This window comes from Passer domesticus, chromosome 2 (assembly GCF_036417665.1).
Source record: "Passer domesticus isolate bPasDom1 chromosome 2, bPasDom1.hap1, whole genome shotgun sequence".
NCBI lineage: Eukaryota > Metazoa > Chordata > Aves > Passeriformes > Passeridae > Passer > Passer domesticus.
This window is the reverse complement of record NC_087475.1, coordinates 109,478,158-109,493,771: the sequence shown is the minus strand read 5'-3', so window position 1 is coordinate 109,493,771 and position 15,614 is coordinate 109,478,158. Positions and strand designations below refer to the sequence as shown.

The 15,614-nt window shown below is 41.4% G+C and overlaps 1 long non-coding RNA gene across 4 annotated transcripts in view; it reads right to left on the bottom strand.

The window, feature by feature from the left end:
• LOC135295598 (uncharacterized) overlaps nt 1–14,015 on the bottom strand; it is a 28,853-nt gene extending 14,838 nt beyond the window's left edge. Inside the window, exons 1-3 of one of the 4 annotated variants that reach the window (XR_010357722.1) lie at nt 13,874–14,015; nt 13,220–13,310; nt 6,038–6,184 (exon numbers count right to left, since the gene is read on the bottom strand). This is a non-coding gene — a long non-coding RNA (uncharacterized LOC135295598). Of the gene's footprint in view, nt 1–6,037; nt 6,185–13,137; nt 13,311–13,448; nt 13,522–13,642; nt 13,759–13,873 lie in introns of those variants that run through there. The other 3 variants (XR_010357721.1, XR_010357720.1, XR_010357723.1) reach the window with 3 other exon arrangements.
• Nucleotides 14,016–15,614: the final 1,599 nt, after the last annotated feature.

Here is a 15,614-nt window from a genome sequence, read left to right as displayed (position 1 = left end):
TTATCCTCATTGCCTACATAATTAGAAGAAAAGTATCTCTGCTTTCCTGTATCTGCACCTTCTGGAGTCCCAGAAGGAAACAATATTTCTTAACTGAAAAAAAAAAAAAAGAAAAAAAAAGAAAAAATCTTTCAAGTCCTACCACACTGATATTCTTCTCTTTCACTTTTCCCTCACTCTAAGTTTTCAGGCAGAACTTTCCAACCCTTTTATTATTTATTTGGAGAAAAAAGACATTTTAAAAGCCTGAGTACTGGCAGAATGACTTTCTCTATGATCCCATGATCACTTCCATCCTACAGCTGTTGTGCCAGTGGCCTCTGTGACTAGACTACAGCCTCCCTTCTTCTCCCTTCAGAGCTCTCTGTGAGGAGCAGTGGGGAGAAGGTGTCCAGGGCTACTGATTTCACAGCAAGCCCATGACCTTCTCCAGAAACACAAGTGATGTAAAGGAGACCAAATATTCTTGTTTTAAAAGGACTGATGGCTTACAACTTCTCAGAAGAAGAGGTGGTTGTTTTGTTCCAGCATGATGAGGAGATGGAAAGAGTCAGGTGAATGACTTGGTGATCAGAAGTGTGTCTTCTCCCTTAGAGAAATTGATGTTTAATGTCCCTCCATATAACAGTTGAAGTTTATGCTTTCCATGCCTAATCGCATAATTCCCCTCCTCTTCCATGATAATCCAATTAAAACTTTCCATGTATTCCCACTGTTCTTAGCCTTTGGCAAGTTTGGTGGTTCCTCTTTGAGAATCAGCAGCCAGCAGAATGCATTGGCCAGCCAATATTATTGAAACAACAGTATTCATTGTTCATACCACAGTAAAAAAACAATTTTAAAGAAAAAAAATAGTTCAAAGTAGCAGCAGTTTACAGGCAAGCCTAATTTAGCCTAAGTCCAGACATCAGTGACAGCCACTGAAAGTTCCATCTTAACCAGTCAGTTCAGGGTGCCTCTCATTCTGTCTCTGATGTTCAGAAGGATGGAAGTGTCCAGGAATCCAAGTAGCTCTTGAAAACATGACAGACATATCCGAATCACCAAGAAATATTCTACCCAACTAAAAACAGATTCATGATTTTTGCTTTTAACAAAGCATAGTGTGTGCACACCTGTATGCCCTCCCTCCACTTGTTCTGCCTGTTCAAGGTCAACATAAGGTTTCAATAACTTTTTCCTCTTTTAATTACTGATTTCATGCATTACTGGGTGGCTCCAGACTGAAGTTTACTCTTTCAAAACAGAGCTCTGATTTAGTTGTCCTTACTTCTTCTGTATTAACAGAAAAGAGATTCTTTTGTTCCCACAAATAAAGCACTTTTGTCCCAGAAGACACTGCTTTGACACTGTGTTGACAAAATCTTCCCACTGTAGTTTGGGGACTGTTAGCAACCACTGACTGTGGCCCTGCACTGCCAGGCAAAGAGCTGTCTTTCTGTCAGTCATTTTTCTTCTATCCTAGTGCCTCATTGTTAGCATGGTTTTCTCCCTGGTACTACAAACTGTCAAACCTTAAAAAAATTAATTGCGTATACACTAGTGATCACTTCCATAGATAAGGCCTAAGGCAAAACACACAGATTAAATACTATGCATCTCCTTCTGACATTTTCTGGCAAATGCTATCCAGGACATTGCAAATTAAATCATTAGGACCAGCTGCTCACTTTACCTGTGCCCTTCCAACCAGATCAGCAAATAGTGTCCTTACTCTGAAGTTTTTGCATGTCAGACAGGCTCTCTGCAGAACAGAGTTATCCAAATAGTAATAGCAATTTATTCCATGACTGCAATATATAATACATCGTGTATAGAATATTATATACACCATCTAATATACAATAAATCTATAGTATTATTTAAAGGTACGTGTTTTGTATACACATATGTATTATATGCCTGTATACCATTAATATATGGGTATCTTGGTTCTTCTTCCTTTTTTTTGCTATTCAACCACTACTACAGTTGTACTCAAATGTGTACTGGGCTTCATTTTTCAGGCAAGACCCATAGAAGATGATGTAGAAATGTCTGAAAATATGTCAGAGGTTCAAGCAGTACCTCTGTGGCTACACTGATCCTCTCGGCTCTCAGACTCAGATGTCAGATGGGTGCAGCTCAGAGGAAGCGCCTCTGTTGCCATTGGAAAGGAAAGAACCATGAGCATCAGGGTTTGGGGAATACAAGCAAAATAACTTCCAACTCCAGAGGACTTTGATGTCTGAAACTTCCTGTTCTTAATGCCATAGTTCTTCTGAAGAACAATCCAAACTACAGGTGGGCATATCTAGACTGCTATCTAAGCTGCTGGCACTGAACAAAAATTTATGCTTAGCAAAGCACGTAAAGTTCCTCAGGTAGACCAATACAGAGTAGGGCAAAATATTAACTTAGACATCCTACCCTGCCAGGAGTCATCATAATACCTCAAAATGCAATATTTAATTCATCACCTTGCATAATACTGGACTCGTAATGCATAATAGGGAATCTAAATATTTTAAATATTTTTTTCTAAATTAATATATTATTCATCATCACTGGTAGTATGAAGGTTCATTGGAAGACATGTAAAAGATGTGAAGGAAAAATGTCATATTCTTTCTGTAGCAGTGAGCTGCATCCATATCTTGCTGTTCCCCAACTGAAATAATATTCACTGAAAACCTGAGTGTAAATGTTGAAAGTTTATTGGAAAAGAACACATTCTACCTGCAATTTCTAGAGAAAAATGAATACGCAAGTTTAAAACATTTTGAAAATAAAAGTTAACCTCATGTGTCACATCTGAGCTGTTCCTGTGTTATTCCAGTTGAGATAATTGACAAAACAAGTATGTGCAACGGGAGACTGCAGCATGACAGGAATTCATGTGAATGCATTATAACAGTCAAGTGTTTAATCACTTCTCAATTCTTGTAAAACAAAGACCATTTTCCAGCATTGTCTGAACTGAGCTTGCTGTAGTCAATGGGTGTTCAACTCCTTTGCATGAGACAACTGAGTTCACCACCCTGGATAATGAAGACCTACTGTTTTTTAGACTATAACTCAGCAGGTGATTGAATATTATCTGCTTCACAGAAAAACACAAGTAAAATGAGCTCTTCAGCTGTAAATAATTTGGTCAAAAGAGAGAAAGCAAATGTATTTCTCAGGTAAAAATCTCAGCTCTGCTGCATGGTGCAGTAATTTTCCCTAGCCAGTTCTGGATTTCTTGTCATTAGCCACCCCAAAAAGGGAATGTTAGTGAGGGGTTTTGTAGAAAGTCCCATTACTTAACTGAGCATGGAAATAAAATCATGTGAAGAGTTCAATGCAGAATATGGCCTGACTGTATTTTCTTTTCACCAGCACAATGGGAAAAAGGGAATACTGGAATAATCTTCTTTGTCATCTAGAAATAGCTTTTCCTTTTTTGTTTCTCTCACATCCCAAAGTTAATCCATGCAGTTTGACAGCCCTGCAAATGCTCTCACAGGCTTTACAATACTTTAGTTATTTATTTTTATAATGCAAAATGAAGAGTTTAGATTATGTTCTGTTTTTAGAATATCCATCATATTAAAAAGGCCCCATAATCAACCAATAACAAAATTAATCAACTAATCCCTTATCCAGAGCCATTCAGATCAGTCATTAAAACCCTGAGGTTCTGACAGATGCCACCATGATAGATTTCTTTCCCCTCCATATTGTTTTGATTGACACAGATTTTTTTTATTTGGGTTAGAATTGCATTTGGGCTTTCCATGGCATGTAGTCAAACTAACTCATTTTTAATGTTAATTTCCTGGAAAAAAAAAGTGAAAACCAATCCAAACTTTTAATCTGTGTCAGGTGCTTGCCAATGATGGCCTTTTTTGTTGTTGTTGCCATCGACACACAAGGTGATCCAGGAAAATGTCTGGTTCCTGTGGCTCTTTGCCCAGCCCTGGCTTTGTGAGATAACTGGTTTCACTTAGCCAGGTTGTTTGCAGTCATTTACTGAAATAACTCTCCACCATTTCCTGAGGCAGCTCTCTGGCATTTTAAGCCTCCACTTGTGAGACTTGAGTCCCACCCACCCCAGTCAGTGGAATTGTAGCAAAATTATCCATTCATGAAAATACCATGTCTTTCTAATATATAAAATACATGGATATTTATACTAATTTTTTTTTCCTCTGCAGTACAGGTTATTCCCATATTACACTGGGTGAGAAGGTTTGTACAAAAAGTAATGGGTTTTATGAAACCAATATAGTTTCTTTAAAAAGTCAACAGGGCCTTCTTCAGGTCTGAAACAGAAGTGTTCGTGCAAAGTGATTTTCAAATATAGCCACAAGAATTTATCCTTCACAAGTGACACATAATTTTTAACCCCTCTACAACCAGTGAGATCCCTAGAAAAAAATATAGGTGCCCTTCTCATGAAGTATGAAGATAGAATAAGTCTCCATAGAAAATGTGTATGTGTGTCTACAGCACACAGACATCCCAGAGAGACGTAATAGTTCTGGCTTAGAATTTGTTTTTCCATAACACACTGACAATTTTTCTGCAGAAACCTTGAGTCTCCACACTACTGAGTAGGACAAATGTGCCCCATAGAGTTCAATATAGACTCATCCTGACTTAAAATTTGGTGCATGTTTAAATGCTTTCCTGAGGTATTTAAAACACTTTCGTTGCAGCCCACCTGCTAAAAGCAGATCACAGGAATTCTAGAGAATGGAAGAGTTACTGTTAAGAAACATTTTAAAAGCACTTTCAAAACACTCTACCTCTTTGTTAGAAATGTTTAAATCATTGCTGTCAGCCCATTTCTCACAGGTGAGGGAGTGAAAATGCTCTTGCTTAGCGTCTTTCTCTTCTTTTTCTGGCCCTCCAGTCCCATCTTCCCAGGACTTCTTACTCATTGTTAATAGGTAGCTGCAAGTCCTTTAAAACAACCTGGTTTCACACCAGCTGACTGCAAACTCTACAGCAGTGTCATAACCTCTCATTTTTGCTCCTAAGGACATGCAATTTTTTAAACAGTTTGAATATATTTGATCTGTTCAGTTTTTAGAGGGCCATCAGGAAGAACTGATTATTCCCAGCTAATTACAGAGAAAGAAAAAGAAGCTGGCTGTTCATAATAAAAAATGCCCTTATGTGTAGATGGATTCAGTCATGATAATTTACTCAGTTTGGTGTCTGATTTTGCAGATTTGATCCTGCAGCAAGAGACTGCACAAACCGAGTTCAACTTGGGCATGACTGTGTCGGCAAAGTCTTCATTTTCTGTGGTGTCTTCAGAGGCTGTTCAAAACACAGGCTTCCCAAACTCAGTTCAAAACACAGCTCTCAAAGCATTACGGTTCAGGCCTTTCTCAGAGTGCAAATTACCTCCGTTGAAAGACAATTTTTTGACAGCACAACCCATCCTGAGGGGATGTTCAGACCACATGTCAGCTGGAAGCTGCAGAATGGCCACTGGTTTTACCTGGATCACAGCTTTGCCTTTACAGTACACAACCTTACATGTGTTCTCTGCTTGCTGTGCTGGACACGCCCTGGGAGGCGTTGCCACATTCCTTTGGGGAAGGAATGGAGGCAGCTTTTTACTGCAAGCCAACAGGATGGTCTAAGTGAGAGCAGAAGGTTTCTTTGCCATACTTTCAGGCCTGCCTTCCAGAGCAGAAGGGTGAAAAGGGCTGATTAAGATGAAGAGGCTGCCTCTTCTCTCACCTTCACACCACCAGGTGAAGCAGCTTCTCTGACCACGTGAAATAAGTTTAAAGACAAGAAATTCGGGGCAGAAAAACCCTTGAGCCATGTGTTTTGTGCACATCACACACTTGCCTCCCTTCCCGCTCCTCAGGGCTGAGATGTCCACATCTTCTGGAACTGGCTCCTGAGCAAAAACAGAAGGGGTGCTGCTGTGTATTTCATGTGCAAATATTACTGTGAAGTATGACAGGAGTATTGCAAGTGACCTACGAGATGAGGTGAAGTTACTGTCCTGCAGGAGTAGGTTATTCCTCTTCTGTATGAATGTACTGACCTGACTTAGGAGAGAGCCATGGGAAAGGTGGACAAGGATCACACCATAAATCCTGATGACCTGCTGCAAGCCCATATTCATGAGGCAAAGACTGACCCATCTGCAAAACCAGCCAGGAAGACACAGGCTTTTCTCTGAGACTGGAGTCTGTGAGTAAAAAAAAAAAAAAAAAAAACCAAAAAAACAGAGAGCTTCCAAAGGGAACTTCCCCTAAAATGTCATGGGACAAATTATTTGAGTTAATGGTACCACCCTTGCCAGTCCAATTGCAGAACTCAGCAGCACTTAGGGCTTAAGGATTTAAGCACTTAGCTTAGCCTACTCAGGAGCCTTCTGTAGCAGTGCTCTCATGCAGCCTTGCTATTTATTAGACACATCTAAATTGCACACTGAGGATAAAACAAATGAAAGGAAGATAAGGAAAATGGATTTATAAAAATACATATTATCTATGCAGTTTCTTTTGCCATTTGGAGATCCTAAAAATTGGATCATCCTTTTTTTTTTTTTTTTTTTAAGGCTCGTTTGTAGCATAAGAATTTTCCTTAAGCACAGACTGTAATTGTGTAATTGTCCACCAGACTACACCATTATTAAGCTGTTAAAAGTTATAGCTCTACCTTAGCAAGGCCTTGGGGTAGATTTTTTTTTTGCACTGGCCTTCTTGGAAGGTTTTATAATGATTTTATTTTAAACGAACTCTGAGCACAGGGGAAGAGAAAGACTGGCAAACCTCTCTGCAGTTCTGAGCTGGGAAATATATTTGTGATCTGCAGATGTTTGTCCTCTATCTCTTGCAGCATCTTAATGATGCAGCTCACTGAGCCCTGCCATTTGCCCCTGAATTTTCCTCTCATGCTTCCCCTCAGCTTATTTTCACCTCATTTAATAACTATTAAGATAATTCTGCTGTTAGAAGCCAGTAGGGGCCCATTGCTGCTTTCCTACATCCGCTCTCTACCCTGATACACTCACCTGTCTAAGTAAATTGAGCTAGTTAAGACAGGCATTTTCTAGGACACAAAGATTTTAATGGCCAGTTTTGTGCCCAGTGTAAATCAGCCTCACTCTGCACTATGCAGTTTCTCCAGAAGTTACTGGCTTAGCTCAGGTGAGGAAGCGTTGGGTAGGTAGCCAAACCTCAATGCAATTATTCTTAATTTCCTTTTTCCTTTCCTTGAAGAATCTCCAGAGCTGTCATCCACCTGGGCACACACCTACCACAAAAAGATAAATCTGTCCAGCTGTGCTTAGTTTTCTTCAGTGCCACAGACTCATCTCTGGCTCACAGCAGTAGCTTTTCTCATACTTGTCAAGCAGCCTTGACCCTTGAGGTGCTGGGCCATGATGACAGTTTCACATAACCCTGATAATTAATGCCTTTTGGAACACTGGTTATTTAAACATAACACTTGACAAATGCACATGGTTCATTTTTAAACATGATTATTCAGTATGGCCACATTAAAACCCATATGAAGGTGCTTCTTTTGCTTTTAATTCCTGCTTTAGTGAACCAAAAGATCTTGCATGAAGAAAAAAAAAAATTAAAAGGAAACATTCTTGTTAACTGCAGCAGGTTTTGCTCTTTGGGGCAGTGATGGTGCAAGTTACTGTGACTGGGACTATGAATGGGTATTAAATGGTTCTTACAGACAGGTGATGTTGTTGTACAAGCAAGTGATCCAGCATCACATTCCAGAGCCAACTGTTCTATGTTACCAAGGAAAGTGGCCAAATTCATCCACTCTGCAACTCACGGCCTTTTTGTCTCCAGATTTTCCATTTATTTTTTATATCTGCCAAGAGGGTAGTTTAGAGAACATTATATTGTCATAACATTGTATTCCACTGGCAATATTCCTTAATTGTAGTAATAATACATAATCAGCCATATACGTGTGAATTAATAAATTACCCATACAGCTTCAGCACTAACTTCTGTTACACCCAACACCACTCATGCTTGTCTGCCTCATGACCTGAGTTTCTGGACATGAATTTCTTTCTGTTAAATATTTAGGGTGTATATTATTTTTTTAACAGGAGCCAATGATGTTTCTGTCAGAGTTTTATTGTGAAATTTCTAATTTTTATATGGGATTTTCAGAGGGCTGAAGAGCCTGGTGTTGCAGCGCATTAATGTGTTGGCAAAGGGTGAGCTCTTGGGATGCTCACCAACAGAGATTAATTTAGGGACACCTAAAACTACCCCTCTCACTGTCTCTAGCTGCATGTGCAGAGTCTGCTGAAGATTTTACTGTGACTTCTTTTCCTAAGGGCACTTGGATGTGTGGGAGTAGGCATTGCCCCCTAAGCAGAGGAAGGGTAAAAATGGTACAAAGAAAATCATGCTGTGATACACACTTGTTCTAGAAAGGTAGGTAACACTGGTGCAGGAGGAAATAAAAACCAAACAGTTAAGATCAATAACTTTTGTCTCTCTCTGCACAAGCTTTGAATGACATGTGCTTAATGACAGAGCAACTTGATTTGCAAATTCCTATTTTTAATTGCTACAAATGGCAGGCAGAATAAATGGCTGCCTTGTTCCTCTGTTTTGCAAAGGTGAAATGTGGGACTGTGGAAGGGGGTGACATTGGTGAATGGACTAACTTTGAAATTATAGAGAAAAATGAACAGGGGAGGAAAAGAGAGTGAATTGGAAGAAATGGAGCAAGAAGAAGATTATTTTGTGTAAATTAAATTTAAATAAAAAAGGATGACACTGGCTCTAATCTTGTCATGCTGAAGTATTTTAAGGCCAACAGTAATAAGAGTTTTATATATAACATGACTACCCCATGACTATCAGGTCCACATTTTTCTTTTCTAATAATGAGGATGCTGATGTGCATTTGTCAAGAAGATAAATAAACACCCTTTTTATTGACCAAAAATGGCAGCCTTAGTCACTTAACATCTTTAGAGTTCACCTGCATCAAGGGGAGAGACTGTGAAATCTGTCCAAAAGTGCAAGAAAAAGCCTCAGAAATATTTCTGAAGTCTTTCAATGTTCCTTAAACAGCTGGGCAGAGCTGAGGGCTCTTTTACATGCCTTGCTGTTTTCAGATTGCTGGGAAAGTTGATTTCTTCTACTCCAGTCTTCTACTCCAGTCTAATCAAGCTCAACAAGACTTGCAAGGAAACTCCATCTGAATAGTGATAGCCATAAAAGAAAACTGCAAGCCATCTCTGCCTGCAGATTTTCCATGGATGCTGGCACAAATGTGGTGGGTGGTTTCCTCCCAAGGGCCCGCAGACATTATCACCTCAGAAAGGGAAGAAAGAATACGGGAATATTCAATCACATGCATAAAATCTGGCAACGTTGCAGTGAAAGGCATGTGCAGGGCAAGACAGGTAGTAGCCACAGAGGGCATTGGTTTGTAAAATGGAAAACAGGCAGAATCTTACCTCTGGTCTCCTCAAGCTAAGACAGTGGGCTTCAGGGAAGATACAGTAAGATATGATTAGCTTTCTGTAATAAGAGAATAGCAGTGAAAGGATGATTTGTGACTCCAAGAAAAACTGTACAACTTACGGTCACAGGATGTTGAACTCAACTGTACACATTTGTTCAAAAATATTTAGACTTGTTCAGTCACATTCAGTTATTATTAAATATGACAATTTGGACATAACTGCCTTGCCAGAGAGTGCAGGAACATTGTCTGATGTTCATTGTCAGATGTGAGTCATTTCATGCTGGCCCTTTCCATCACACACATTCCCTGTGAGTTGTCCAGTAGGTAAGAGCAGAGCTGGGATGCTGGGCTAGATGAAGCTCTAGTCTGACCTCCTCTGGCCTCTCTCTCCTGTTCTTAGGAGGAGAACTCCAGGCTACAGGTATAAAACAGCTGCATGGAAGCCTACATTCATTGCAGTAAATACTGTGCTAATCACACACCCGGATGCTGAAAAGTATCTGCTTTTCAGCTCTGTGGAGAGAAAATCCATCAGCCAGAAGACCACAGAGGTGTATCCCTAGAGAAAGAGATCCTTATCAGAGAGGCAGAGTTATTAGTTGTTGCCTTGTCTGTCCTTGAGGGAGCATACATGTAGCCCATTGCTGGCTGTATGTGTGAGCCTCCAGCCCCTCAAAGCCTTCCCTGCATGCTCAATGTCCTGAAGCATGAACAGCCCCGAGCAACTTCAATCAGGCAACTCTCAGTCCATAACAGGAACAGAGCAAGGTTTTCCAAGTCCAGGGCTTAAAGCTGCAGTCTAGCTTAAAAAAAAAAGTATTTCTTTGCACTGTACAATCTCTAACATATTATCCTGTAGGTGTAGTACTGACTTTTGGCTAGAACATACAATGATTGTTATACTCACCAGTGATTTTTGCCATTTCAGGGAGACAGTTGTACATACAAGCAAATACCTCCTGCATTCCACTCAGAAGGAAGAGAAGTATTTTCATATGACAAAGTATTTCCAGAAAAGTGCAGATATTTGACTGAAAATTAAAGGGAGGCAGCAACTTCCACTAGGAGTTAAACTTGAGAGAGAGAGTGAGAGAGACTGCCTTTCAATCCTTTCCTGTTTGGGGACCCCTGTGTACTTTCCTGTGTGGATGCCTGTGTGGATGGGTTGAATCAAAGTCTGCTGGCCATCAGTTCACTGCATTCCTTGGACAACAGATCCATGCTCACAGGTTTTGGAACAATTACCAGCAGCATCCCCAGCACCTGCCCAGTGTACAGGGAGATGAATTCCCTGGCAGCAGGATTGCTGAGAACCATGGCCAGCCCAGACATTATTGTCTGCCCTTCCTGCAAGTTTCTACTTCTATAGAAAAAATGGATGCATGTATTTTTAACAAACCTTGCACTGTGATTTCTGGAATCGCTTTCAGAGTCTATGCCAACATTCAGCACTGCCCTGGGCACAGAGCAGCCCTTTGGCTGAGCACTGTGCCAGGCTTTGCAGAAAAACACATATTCTTTTGTCCCCTGTAACTGCTGGAGGTACACTCCTTCACTGGTCAAAGGTGAAAGTTTGGAAGTAGAAGAAGCAAATGATGGACACAGACATTCAAAGGGAAGGGGAAAGAGAAGCAGGAAGGAGGACTGGACGCTGGAGTGAGATACTATTGCCCTCTGTCGATCAATCCAGTAACTGAGCTCAAGGAAAGAAGAATAACTGAAAAGGAATGGATGAAGCTGGTAAAAGCCAACAGGGACACCCTGCCTATGAGAAAACTTGAGCTGCAAATCAGGAAATTATTCTTGAAAAAAGTAAATCTGGGAAACAGGTTTTAAAAGGAAGAGCAGGGACAACATTTACTACAGTTAGGGTGAAAGTTATTGCATTCTGCAGTGCTTATCGTGGTAGCCAGTAGTTACAGCAGACAATTTTGATACCTATGCACAAGATCTTTCAGGAACCCCTGTGTGGTTACAAAACAGATGAATCCTCTAGCAACCAAAGGGTTGCAAATGAACAGAACAGAAGCTTTCGTCAAAAACATGTTGTCAGGAAACTATCTGCTGCTGCGAGATGAATTATTTGATGGTATGTAATATTTTGGATATAAGGGAGAGTTTCAAGGTGTCTGAGGGGAATCCAGAACAAGGCAAAATTTCCAAAATGAGATGCAGTCTTACCAGCAAGTGTCTGCTCTGCCCCTGAAATTCTGAGGCTGAAAAAAACTTGAGGAAAACAGGATAAATGTAATATGGGTCAGTGGCATTTGTGTTGCTTTTGTTTGTTAGAATGTGAAACAAGTTGAATAATTTTTGCCTGTTATGACTATTTATGTGCATGGGTGAAAACCAGCAGTTTCTTGAGCTTTCTGGTTGGGCTGTTACTGCTCAAACCCAGCCACAGTTTTAGCAAACCGAACACACAAGGTCGACAAAGCAGCAAATGGGTAAAAGAGGGGTCAATGCATGGCTACAGCTAAAAGTGAAAAAGCACAGCACAAGATGTTCAAACTTGTCTGAGGTGCATCCAGAGTGAGGCTGCAGGCAAGGAGCTGGAACTCAAGGACCTTCCACTCAGCTGGGAAGGGGAGAGTCCTGAGGTTGCTGTCAACAAATTCATATGGAGCTGGTTGCACAGGTGTGGGTTGTAGGAGAGCAACAAAAAGAATAAAAGTGACAGGGCTGACAAGTGAGCAGCTCTCTGGACCTTATGGAAACTAAAAGGCTCGTATGTGAATTAGTAATTAATGAAAACAGAGCGATCCCCAGATTGTCTGACCTACTCAATAATTCTTACCTATATTCTGTGCTGTATGTCGGGGTGGTCCCTCTCACCATCTAAATCCTTTTTCTCAGAAGCCCAGATCTACCAGCTGCACTGAACTGAATGGGGAATTACAGTCTGCCCATGCTGTTTTCACTTCTGCTTTCACTTCTTGTAGCTTCTTCATGCAAACAGCAACAAGAAGGCATCATGATGGGTAACAGCTTCAAGCTGTCCCATGTGAATTCATAATTTTCTTTTTTATTTCAGTTTACCATTTTTATGTACATGTACTGCACTTTCATGTTTTCAAACATTCACTCTGTCTCCTCCATGCTTCCAGGCAGCTTTTCCCCTTCCCTCCTCATTCTAGCAACTCTCTTGACCTATAGATTCATTCAGAAATGACAGAGCATTGCCATCATTCAAGAAACACTTCAGAAATTATTTTTAGAAGCTTATTTCATGAGACAAAAAGTCAAGAAGTGAGCTACTTATCCATGATTACTTCAGTAATTACTCATTCTAATACAATTTGAGTGAGGCACTGGGAGATTAGCAAAGGCCAACAACTATTAACTCAAAGAGTTAAAAATAATCCAAGCATCAAATGTACTACAGGTTTATTAAGCCCCATCACAGTATAGGATATGGGACAACTTTTACGAAGTTTAACTTCGTGGTTAAAACACCAGGAAGTAGCTAAATCTTCATTTTTTCTACATCTACACCATCTCTTGGTAGTGACCACCTGTGAGATGCAGAAAGTCTGTGAGGGAGGGAATGGTGGGCTGGGCAGCTGTGTATGCAGCTGTCCTGAAGATATACGTGGCTCAGCTTCCATCCTCATCAAGCAGGAGTCGCCCTTCCTACACTTCTCCTGCCCTGCCCTGTTTGAAGGAACATACCTGGGATGTGCCTTGCCACAGATGGACTCCCTGGCAAATGTCTTACTGGGAAGTGCAATGGTAAAGAGCAGCAGGTGTTTACCTCCATGCATCAAGAAATGATGTGCAAGTCTTCAGAAAGGGCTTTCTGCAGAAGGATCTCTGGGTTTGGTGCTTCCTGATGAGCCATGGGGCTGAAAGGAAAATGAGTAACTCTCAGCAACTTTCGGGGCTTGAGGCAATGCCAGCCAGCTGAATAGGACATGGAAGCACAGAATGGTCCTAGGCAGCAGGGAATCTTCTTCTGCCAGGCAGGTGAGCTGCAGCCCTACCTTGGCCAGGGAGCTGCAGCCCTGGCTGAGCATCTCATGGGCCTAGGTTCATAACCTTGGTGCCTCTCAGGGCCCTGCCAACCCCGCAAGAGCTGCCCAGGGCTCTGCCCCACCGTCATCTCCACTCCCTGCCTCTGCTGCCGACAACAGTGGGCACCACACGGATTTGGGGGTCATGGAACTCGGAAGCTTACTTGGCTCCTTAGGACAGATAATAAAAATGCACAGAAAAAAACATCCACTTGCTACAGCAGGTAGGGCCCGATTATTGCTGCTGGCAGGGCCCCCAGGCCCCTTCTCCTCTCAGCCATCCAAAGGTAAGGCTGCTGCTTCCTTTCCATTTTCTCTTGGCTTCTCATTTGGGTTCTCCTTCCATTAAAGAGTGGGTAGGGATGCATGAAAAATTAAAATGTGTTATTACTTACTCCCCCTCTGAACCACTTTCTTCCCTGAGGGTTATGTGATTCTCACTCTACCTAGTGACAAGGGTGCATTGTGCCTGGCTTTTAATCTCCATCCCACACAAACCTTGCTGCTCAGGAAGGTTATCACAATTGAAATACCAGACTTTTGTCTTAGCCATTATCACACCAAGGATTATGAAAGTTGAAAGAAAGGAGGAGATTGGTGAGGGGTGGGAGAGGGAGGGACAGGAGTGTTTTCAAAGGAAAAGGGAAGAGAATTTTTTTAAATTCAGAAGTGTGGTGATAAAATCATAGAGTTAATGAAGTGAAAGAGCTCAAAGTCAGTGCAGTACCTGAAGATACTTTAAGCACATTTTCTGTCTTGGTTTCTTATTAAAACAACCTAGTTTGTGTATGTCTTTTTGCTTTGCCATTCCATTCTCTATGACTTTCAAGCAATCAAATGTCATAGAGGAGTGGTGGCTCCTAAGTAAGTTAATTTTTTCCCTTTTCATGAAATAGCCAGTGGCAGAGATATGGGACCAGTCTCAAGCAATTGCATTGTTTCTCTACCCACTTTCAGTGCTTATAGATCCACCTGTAAAATCATGCACAGCACCACCCCACATTTTACTACCAACTCTGCTGTGGAAGGAAAGCTGGAAGGGAGAGTGAGTGTCTCGGTTTGGAAAGACAGGTGTCTGCTAAGGAAGGCAGGAGCCTCTCCTGAAATGGAAAATGTAAACCTCCCACCCTCCAAATTGCTATAAATTTTAAATTAAGGGGCTCTCAGGCAAAAAATATGGGAGCAGGAAATAACAGTTCTTTAATAGGGAAGAAAATAAAACAATAAAATAAACAATGCAGTAAACCAAAACAACACTGCCAGAGTCAGAACACAACAGGATACCCTGTTGTCAGGGTATTGGTAGCAGTCAAATTGGAATTTTGGCTGCAGTCCTCCTGGAGTGTCAGGTGTTGTTCTGTTGGAGCAGGGATCCTGTAGAAGGGTGTAGTCTTCCTCTGAAAATCCAGTGGAAGAGGCAGCTGTTCCTCTGGGAAATCCAGTGGAGAAGCCATGCTGGTGTTCCAGGATATCAAGATTATATCCAGGTAGGAATGCTTGGCTCCTCCCTCTGGGCGGAGCATCTCCCAGTGGGATGCTGTAGTTCTTATCAGTCATGCAGTGACATTCAATAGCCTCTTATCAGCAGATGTCTCCCCAGAGGGAGGATTCTTGTGGAAGAGATAAGGAAAACTGCCCAATTAACAGAGGACAACTGCCATACAGATGGCAAATAGAATACAATTTGTTTGGCAATTCAAGACAGTGGGGCTCATTTTATAACAACTTTAGTCCTAACTAAAGGAGCCACTAAAGGAGCCACTAAATGCTGAAGTGCAACAACTGTCTTGTTGAAAAAAATTACTCAAGCAACAGAAACACATCCACTGGAAAGTCATACAGTCATGGAATGGTCTGGGTTGAAAGGGACCTTAAAGATAATTCAGTTCCAACCCCCCCTGCCCCATCCAACCTGGCTTTTCCATGGGCTTTATTCCTTCTGCAGCTCACAGAGCAACTGTGAACAGCTCTGAAGAACTGAGCTTGGAAATGGGGAACATTCATAGGGATGAATGGCTCTGGGAAAATTAAATCTCCTCCTCCACAGACCATGTTTGGTCTGTGTTTTTGCTCACAGACAGATCAGCATTGGAGAGCAGATGCTCTGGGGTGGAACCTGGCGAGGGCTGGAGGGAG